Raw genomic sequence first — 10313 nt, forward strand, 5'->3', positions numbered from 1 at the left:
TGGCCGTTGAAGTCAAATGAAGACATTTTTTTATGAAATGTGAAGACATTTGAAAAATATACTTGGTATCCCTGCTTATGGCTCTAAAATTCGCACAACTTCGCAATCTCCAGTTAATTATTGAATATCGTTAAAAGGAGGGAAAAAACACATAGTCTCCAAATACTGTTTTATGAAAAGTTGATTTTCCATTATCTTTTCGAGGGGGATTAATCACCAACATTATTTTTTAAAAGATGCGTCGTATTGTGTTATAAAATTTCTTAGAAGATACTAAACCACTAAAGTATACGGTTTCGAAATTATGTGATCTTGACCGTAAAAAACTGTTTTTGAACAATCATTTCAGTGCCATCATCGGGGGATACGTTACGCCAAAATTAGAATGAAATTTTCCTTTATAATTCAAATTTCGCGTTATTTTTTCACAAAAGCAAAACATACTTTCATTCGTTGATTCAACACAAATATTGAAATCGAAAATAAGGTAAAGAGAATATATATTCTGTTTCGAACAGTTTATTATTCTGATTATCAAATCTAAATACAAATTCTAAACTCCATAGAATATAATCGAGAAATCGAACCTTTTATATCATTATATAAACCACGTAGGACAGAAATAAAACTCGATATTTGTTGCATCTAAATTCTAAACATTTTAAAAATCGATCATCTGACGACTAGCATTTCCCAATGGTATAAATAGATCGATATATATTGACTCGAATGTTCGACTCTTTATTATTATATAGCCTTCTCTAGACTCTTCATTAGTTGAGCTTCCTAAACATACCCCGTTCATCCAAGTTGATGAACCCCAATTAGGGTTCGTCGCGGTGCGGATGTGGGCGGTAAATGGATAGTCCGCACCGCAACCGCAAAAAAATAATAAAACCGCACCGCTTCCCGCAACCGTATTGCATTTACCGCACCGCACCGCGCGGTAATGCGGTAAATGCGGTAAAAATCATGTATTTTAAAAATGGTGCTGAAAAATTATTCATTTATTTTGTATAGCCATTTATAGTAAAATGTTATTCTTATTTATACGAAAATTATCTTTGACGGACTCCTCAGAATGTAACATTTATGAAAATATTCAACTTTGCAAGTTTTATTAAGAAGGGTAAGGGTTTTGGCGTGAAAAAAAAAACACTTTTTCTCGATTTTTTTTAAACTTTGCGTGAAGCGAACTGATCAAAACTTTTGTACATTACAGTGTATCATTTCAGTAACATGCTGTAATTTTTCCATGCAAAAATATCGACAAACGACTTGGTGACGAAACTTTTTGTAAAACGTCTCTGGAAAAACATGATTTGCGGTGTTACCTGCCATTCAAAAACTAAATATTCAAGTAAGGCAAAAACTGTCCAAACTATGCAAAATTTGGAATCTGGGCTAACTTTGACACTTGTCACAATATGAAGGAAGACCTTGAGGGAGACATTGAGAAACACAAAAAAAATCGCAATGCTCTGCACTAACTTCGAAAGCTTTACTTTTAAAAAGTTACAAAATACTCCTAACTGAAAAATATTACTTGTTAATTTGGTAGAAAATATTCCCAGTTGGACGAACAATGGAGGCATGCCAAAAAAAATTCTCCAACTTCGTTTGGTTTGATGATGATAATTACATTCTTTGGATTGTGTTTAAGTCGTAGTATCATTAGTTCATCTCTAAGTTCTCCAAATTAATCAAAATTCACAGTTGAGAAAATGTCATCGAAAGCGATTCATAATTCCATGATTGCTAAGAGGAATCAGGAGAAATGATGCATTTTGTAGTTGTATTTGACAGTAAAATTAAATTTTTTTTCAGTGATTGGATTTTGCCTTTTTCTGTATTTGAAAAAGTTCGTTTGTAAATTTTTTCTTTGAAGTATAAAATAAATAGTTTTCAAAATATATCGTAAAAATAATGGTGCCAAATTATATTGGACACAGCTTATAGATTTTATTTCTTAGTTACAGTATGTTTTATCATATTTGAATGACCAAAATGTAAAAAATCAAGTAGCGATAGGTCGAATACAGATTATATTCGGATTTCTTTTCAAATCATCTATGGAAATTAGAGCAATTAAATGTTTATCATGTTTCGCTATTGTAGGGCAATAAATAAAACTCAAACGTTCTGACAGAGAGATGTTCCTAATAATGACATTGCTAAGCATTCGTTCGGAAAATAAACCTAGTTGCGTCCTTCTCAAATGGTAAAAGTCATAGTTTTAATTCACTTTTTAATGCAGACTGCAGACTTTATCAATTATTTTTTGAAGTGCGGTTGCGGTAATACCGCGCGGTAAAAGCTCTTTCCCGCACCGCATCCGCGGGAAAAAGTGTCCCACCGCACCGCAGTTTTTGCGGTGCGGGTGCGGTAAACACCGCGCGGTTGCGGTAATTACCGCAACCGCGACGAACCCTAACCCCAATTCAGCAACCAGATCGGATTATTCAATGTCAAATGAAACCGTCAAAATAAAGAAAAAAAACTATTGCAAATCAACAGGCCATCGAACCAGATACGCGCACAGTTGTGTTCCACCCGATTCACCGACCTGCTGCTGCTGCTGCTGATGGTTTCAATAGTGTCAGTGGAGCCAAAGATGGGAACAGGCGCAGTAGGCGCCCCGCTGCTTCTAATTTGGATTCATGCTTTTGATGATTCATACCATGCGTGTGGTGCCTGCGTCTACTATGATGACAAAATGATTGATGTTTTTGCTAAGATTAATATGCAAACTAGTTATAGGACTATTGATCGATACAAAGTACTAGTTGTTGTGTTTGTGATTGCAGCGTAAAAATGGCAACTAGCAAGTGGTTATGAATCAATCAAATCAACATGCACCGAGTGACACTTGTCGCATGCATAAAGTGAAGTGACGACGGTCACGCCGTTGGCTTAACCAAGAATGTCAAACAAAAACAAACGTTAGGAAAATGTACAACAGTGTAAGTCACTTACCGCACAATCCACGAGCCCGACAACTGGTTTACTTCTTTGGAACTGGTTGATGAGCTGACGTCAACCTTCCTGGGTAAGCCACATAAGGGAACAAGAATCAAAACAGACTTGAAACACTTTGTAGGTAATAATCACAATTTTGTAACTTCTATCAAATCACCGATACCGGTTTCGTCTTTATGTGTGTTATTGCAGGCAAGGCAAGGCCTACTACAACCGAACGAGCTGTGATAGCGTTAGAGATAGCAAAAACCGATCAAACTGATAAATATCAATCATGTACATACAGTCGATATTTACTTTCAGCAGGAGTGAAAAAAAACACCTGTTATCACCTGTTGGAACGTTATGGAACTGCACTTGAAAACTGTCTGGTTCGAAAAGCGTGGATGTGTGATTGTGGAAATTCCAGGTTCCCACGCGATGAGTTGTACTGAATGTTGAGCAAATAAGGTTAGTTTGGGTCTAAAAACGTGAGAAGTTTAAGGATGAAAATCCTAATCTGATGGATTGTTTCTGATCACCTAAGAAAAACCCTTGACACTAGTGCCTGCTGACCATTGTTTCTTGACATGCTCACATCATTGGGTTTATTTACTATACAATACAAATAGTGAGAACGTTGATTACCAATTGGCGTTGATGTTTTATTCACTCAGTTTTCTAGGAACTTGTTGTATCAATTATATAACAAAGCTAAATTCACCGATGAAAGTTGCTTAATACTATCGCCGTGCTTATCTAAAAAAAAAAACTTATTTCCGGAACAGGTGCATTCACTTCAAGTACCGAAAAGCGTCTGACCGGCGAGCGACAATTTTCCGACCGGGAAAGCATCGACTGGAAAAGCTCCTCGAGGAAAACTCGCACACTGCTTCCCGTCACACGTTGAACAAACAAACACAAACGAATAGAACGGCGATGGGTGGTGGTGGTGAGGCAGGAAAATCGAAAGGAAAACTCAAAGAAATTGCAAATGCAAACAGTTCCGTATCGCACCACACTGGGATGAATGTTGAACCCCGCGTACCCGCGTACGTTTAGCTAAGCTGGCTTACTAATACTGACTGCGCGCTGGTCCGACAGTCCGACAGGGTTCGATCCAAGCAGGCGAAGGCATGACACATCTTTTTCGATTGCGGCGCGAATCGACTGACGGTGTGTTTGCTGGTTTGGGTGTTTATCAATGAGAACGAACGGACAATACATTCGAACGCATGGTGTTGTGCCTGCTGCTGTGCGCCCGCCGCTACGTTCTCGCCGTTGGTTTTCTGTTCTGCCAGTACACAGCAGTCCAGTATGGCACAGTTGGATCAAATTCGGGGAGTTATCCGTGTGGGAAAAATTTGGTGATATAGAATTAATCGAGTTAAGTCGGATGTCGATTTGGTTCAATATAATGGAACTGCATATTCTGTGATCAACAAACTTATAATACATATATGGTTTTTGTAATTTAATTTATAGTAGGGTAAGGCGGCGCAAATCTGACCTAGTAAATGGTTTTGGCTGTAAAATGCTCAAAGTTTAGGTTTCTGCACAACTATTTATGCATAGCACTTTATTCATACCTTGGAAAATTTTGAGACACAATCGTTTTACGGAAAAGTTAATTTTTGCTATTTTGAAAAATGTTTGTTTTTGGTTGATTTAGTACAGATATCATCTAAATTTAATGGTTTTACATTTCTTATAAAAGAAATGTATAGAATTCGCTCAAACTTTCAAGCGTTTTTTCGAGGCCTGGAGGGCCGATTCTTATATACCAATCGACTCAGCTCGACGATTTGGGACAATGTCTGTGTGTGCGTGTCTGTGTGTGTGTGTTTGTAACGTACAAAATCTCATTCGTGTTTCTCAGCAATGGCTGAACCGATCTTATCCAAACCAATTGCAAATAAAAGGTCTCATAGCCAGAAAGAACGCTATTAATTTGTTTTTGATTCTGATGTTTAGTTTCCAGGATATGGATGTTTGAATGTCTAAAAATGGCACCTTTTGCAGTTTTTTTGAAATTACTGCCGAAATTGAAAACATGGACAAACATTTTTAATATCTTTAGATAGATTACACGAATACCTTTCGAACAAGGTATAGCTTGTTGAAATTGGACTATTATCAAAAGAGATATTTATCATTAAATATGTATGACGCATTATTACCGTTTCTCAGTATCCAGAAATAAAACCGAAAACAAGCAATCAACTAATAAGTTTTTGTCACTAACACCTTCAGAGAAATTATTGGATATAATATGCTCTTTCTTTTGATATTGTGTTTTCACAAATTAATCCCCCTATAAGTGAGATATTTTTATTCATTTTCTTAAAAATGATTGTTTTGAGATGACGTCTTCGGAAAATTTTTAGCTGTTTTTTGCGAATAATTTTGCTGAAGATATCAAATGTCTATCTTCATACGTCTCCCAACCTTTGAACGGAACGGATCGTTATATTTCACAGTGGTGTTCGGTGTGTAAATTTTAGTGAGTCAAGGTCATCCTTTGTTCGTTCGTTAGCTGTCGTTCTGCTGGTGCCGAAAGTAAATCCAGCACATTGTTTTCGCTGGTGCGGAACAATCGACGTTGTTTGCAGATAAGTTTTGCTTTATTTTTTTCCCTCGTTTGCTTTCTTTCCTTTTCCCTACTTTTACTCTACCTTGTAATCAAATAATAAGACACATTCCCGTTTATATAACGCTCTGCCCTCGTGCTTAAATGGCCGAGGGCGAAATACCATCTGATGTAATCATGGAAGTCCCTGATCCCCCTAATACTCGCATTGCTCCCCGTATAAAGCAGTACCCAGAAGGTTCCTCTGGGCCATGGGTGGTATATTTTCGGACCGGAGAGAAACCGGTTAATATATTAAAACTTTCTCGAGATCTGACTGCTAATTACCCGGCAGTAGCTCAGATAACACGTGTTCGGGCAAACAAGATACGTGTTCTAGTGAATGATCTCGGCCAGGCAAACGCGATTGCTTGCTGTGAGCGCTTTACACGGGAATTTAAAGCGTACGTGCCTTGTGTGGCCTGTGAAATCGATGGGGTAGTGTCCGAACCGGGCCTGAAATGCGAAGAACTGTTGGAGCACGGGGTTGGCTGCTTTAAGGACCCCTCTCTTGAACAGATTAAGATCTTAGAATGCAAACAATTGTATACCGCAAACACCGAGGGAGGTAAGACTACCTACTCTCTATCAGGCTCGCTTCGGGTGACATTCGCCGGGTCCTCTCTTCCCAACTACATCCTCCTTGACAGGGTTCGCCTACCAATTCGCCTGTTTGTACCGCGGGTCATAAGCTGCAGCAATTGCAAGCAGTTGGGCCACACAGCCACATATTGTGGAAATAAGAAACGATGCGGCAAATGCGAAGGAGAGCATGAGGATGACTCTTGCGACAAAGAAACTGAAAAGTGTATTTGCTGCGGGGGCCCTTCACATGCTCTTAAATCATGCCCTGCGTACAAGCAGCGCGGGGATAAAATTAAGCGCTCCCTTAAGGAACGCTCAAGGCGTTCTTATGCAGAAATGCTAAAGAATGCTTCGCCATCTGTCCCTTCCGAAAATTCCTTTGCTCTTTTGGCTGGCGTTGAGCAAGAATCTGACGACCCACGAGAGGGAACATCTTTGGTTAACCCAGAGGAATCCAGGAAGAGGAGAAATCCAGCCTCCCCTACATTGCCCCGTAAGGGTGCCAAGGTGTCGTCCACTCAGAGTGCGCCATCTACAACCAATAAATCCAACGGAAGTGATGCACAAAAGCCGAAGCAATTTGCTCCAGGACTTGGAAATATTAATTCTAACAAGGAGTACCCACCACTTCCAGGGACACCAAAAACCCCAAGTGTCCCCTTTTTTCAAACAGATACTCAGTCCAGTAGCGGACTAATGAAATTTTCTGACATAGTGGACTTAATTTTCACAGCTTTCAATGTTACTGATCCTCTTAAAAGCCTTCTGATACGTTTTCTCCCTATAGTGCAAACATTTTTGAAGCAATTGACTACTAAATGGCCCCTCCTTGCAGCGATCGTATCCTTCGATGGCTAAGTCATCGAACGAGGTCACCGATTCGATCACTGTTCTACAGTGGAACAGCAGAAGTATCCTCCCGAAAATCGATTCCTTTAAATTTTTACTAAATAGTTTAAAATGTGATGCTTTCGCATTATGTGAAACTTGGTTAACTTCCGATATAAATCTCAACTTCCACGACTTTAATATAATTCGTCTGGATCGAGAAAACCCCTATGGAGGAGTACTTTTGGGGATCAAAAAGTGCTATTCTTTCAACCGAATTAACCTCCCTTCGACACCAGGCATTGAAATTGTCGCTTGTCAAGTTTTAATCAAAGGTAAAGACCTTTGCATTGCTTCCATCTACATTCCTCCTAGAGCCTCGGTAGGGCACCGAACGCTTTGTAATATCACGGAATCCTTACCGGCACCGCGGCTAGTTCTGGGAGACTTTAACTCGCACGGTACGGTATGGGGCTGTCTTCATGATGATAATAGATCAACATTAATCCAAGATCTTTGCGATAATTTCAACATGACCATCTTAAACACGGGAGAAATGACGCGGATTCCTACACCACCAGCACGCGCAAGCGCGTTGGATTTATCGCTTTGCTCGACATCGCTACAGTTAGATTGCATGTGGAAGGTGATCCCTGATCCCCACGGTAGCGATCATTTGCCTATCGTGATTTCAATTGCTAACGGTTCAAGACCATCGAAAACAATCAATGTCTCGTATGACCTCACACGGAACATTGATTGGAAGAGTTACGCGACCGCGATATCCGTTAAAATCGAATCCACTCAAGAACTTCCTCCGGAGGAAGAGTACAGGTTTTTGGCTGGCTTGATTCTCGACAGTGCGAATCAAGCTCAGACTAAACCAGTACCCAGCGCGAATACCCATGGACGGTCTCTCACCCTGTGGTGGGATAAAGAGTGCTCAGAGCTGTACGCGGAAAAGTCCACTGCATATAAGGCCTTCCGGGAAGACGGGTTACTCGCTAGCTATCAACAGTACGCGTCGTTAGAAAGGCGAATGAAGAGTCTAATGAAAGCCAAAAAACGCAGTTATTGGCGCCGGTTCGTCGACGGGTTAACGAGAGAAACAGCGATGAGCACTCTTTGGGGTACGGCTCGACGTATGCGTAACCGTAATAGTACCAACGAGAACGTGGAATATTCAAACCGTTGGATATTCGCTTTCGCCAAGAAGATCTGTCCGGACTCTGTCCCGGTACAGAAAACGTACCGCGCCGCGTCTTCTCACGATACCGCGAACGAAACACCGTTTTCGATGGTGGAGTTCTCACTTGCTCTCTTATCGTGCAACAATAACGCCCCAGGGTTAGACAGAATCAAATTCAACTTGCTGAAGAATCTGCCTGACACTGCAAAAAGGCGCCTGTTGAATTTATTTAACAAGTTTCTTGAGGGTAACATTGTCCCTTATGAATGGAGGCAAGTGAAGGTCATCGCCATCCAAAAACCAGGAAAACCAGCCTCCGACCACAACTCGTATCGGCCGATTGCAATGCTGTCCTGTATTCGGAAGTTGTTCGAGAAAATGATCATGTTTCGCCTCGACAATTGGGTTGAAGCAAATGGCTTACTGTCAGATACACAATTTGGCTTCCGCAAAGGCAAAGGGACGAACGATTGCCTTGCGTTGCTTTCTACAGAAATCCAAATGGCATATGCTAACAGAGAGCAGATGGCATCAGTCTTCTTGGATATTAAGGGGGCTTTTGACTCAGTTTCTATCAACATTCTGTCAGAGAAGCTGCACCAGCATGGTCTTTCACCAATTTTTAATAACTTTTTGCTAAACCTGTTGTCTGAAAAGCACATGCACTTTTCGCATGGCGATTTAACAACATCGCGATTTAGCTACATGGGTCTTCCCCAGGGCTCATGTCTAAGTCCCCTGCTCTACAATTTTTACGTGAATGACATTGACGATTGTCTTGCCAATTCATGCACCCTAAGGCAACTTGCAGACGACGGGGTGGTCTCTGTTACAGGGCCCAAAGCTGCCGACTTGCAAGGACCATTACAATATACCTTGGACAATTTGTCTGCTTGGGCTCTTCAGCTGGGTATTGAGTTCTCCACGGAGAAAACTGAGTTGGTTGTTTTTTCTAGGAAGCGTGAGCCGGCGCAACTCCAGCTCCTATTAATGGGTGCAACGATCAACCAGGTTTTCACATTTAAATATCTCGGGGTCTGGTTCGACTCTAAAGGTACCTGGGGATGTCACATTAGGTATCTGAAACAGAAATGCCAACAAAGGATCAATTTTCTCCGAACAATAACTGGAACATGGTGGGGTGCTCACCCAGGAGACCTGATCAGGTTGTACCAAACAACGATATTGTCGGTGATGGAGTACGGGTGTTTCTGTTTCCGCTCCGCTGCGAACATACACTTCATCAAACTGGAGAGAATCCAGTATCGTTGCTTGCGCATTGCCTTGGGTTGCATGCACTCGACCCATACGATGAGTCTCGAAGTGCTGGCGGGCGTTCTTCCGCTAAAAAATCGATTTTGGGAACTCTCATATCGATTGCTCATCCGATGTGACATTCTGAACCCGTTGGTAATTGAAAACTTCGAGAGACTCGTCGAGCTTAATTCTCAAACCCGTTTTATGTCCTTGTACTTCGACTACATGGCACAGAGCATCAATCCTTCTTCGTACAATCCCAACCGTGTCCGTTTCCTAGATACTTCTGATTCTACTGTATTCTTCGACACATCCATGAAGGAAGAGATTCGTGGAATTCCGGACCATATACGCCCGCAGGTGATCCCCAATATATTTTATAATAAATTCCGAGAAGTCGACTGCGACAAAATGTTTTACACTGACGGATCAAATCTCGATGGGTCCACTGGCTTCGGTATCTTCAACAATACTATCACCGCTTCATTCAAGCTCAATGATCCCGCTTCAGTTTACGTCGCAGAGTTAGCTGCAATTCAGTACACCCTTGGGATCATCGACACTCTGCCCACAGATCACTACTTCATCGTTTCGGACAGCCTCAGCTCTATCGAGGCTCTTCGTGCGGTGAAGCCTAAAAAGCAATTACCGTATTTTCTGGGGAAGATACAGGAGTCCTTGTGTACGTTATCTGAAAAATCTTATCAGATTACCTTTGTTTGGGTCCCCTCTCATTGTTCTATCCCGGGCAATGAAAAGGCCGACTCATTAGCAAAGGCGGGCGCATTAAATGGTGACATATACGAAAGACCAGTCTGCTTCAACGAATTTTTTAGTATTTGTCGTCAGAGGACGCTCAACAGTTGG

General features: G+C 41.2%; 1 protein-coding gene across 3 annotated transcripts in view; it reads right to left on the reverse strand.

Moving 5' to 3' along the window:
- LOC131678279 (embryonic polarity protein dorsal) overlaps positions 1-4030 on the reverse strand; it is a 163830-nt gene extending 159800 nt beyond the window's left edge. For 2 of the 3 annotated variants that reach the window (XM_058958314.1, XM_058958312.1), the window contains exons 1-2: positions 3607-4030; positions 2977-3045 (exon numbers count right to left, since the gene is read on the reverse strand). The gene's annotated coding sequence lies outside the window, so the exon portion shown is untranslated. Of the gene's footprint in view, positions 1-2976 lie in introns of all 3 variants that reach the window. The other variant, XM_058958313.1, reaches the window with a different exon arrangement.
- Between the last annotated feature and the right edge of the window lie 6283 nt (positions 4031-10313).

This window comes from Topomyia yanbarensis, chromosome 2, assembly GCF_030247195.1.
Source record: "Topomyia yanbarensis strain Yona2022 chromosome 2, ASM3024719v1, whole genome shotgun sequence".
NCBI classification, from domain to species: domain Eukaryota; kingdom Metazoa; phylum Arthropoda; class Insecta; order Diptera; family Culicidae; genus Topomyia; species Topomyia yanbarensis.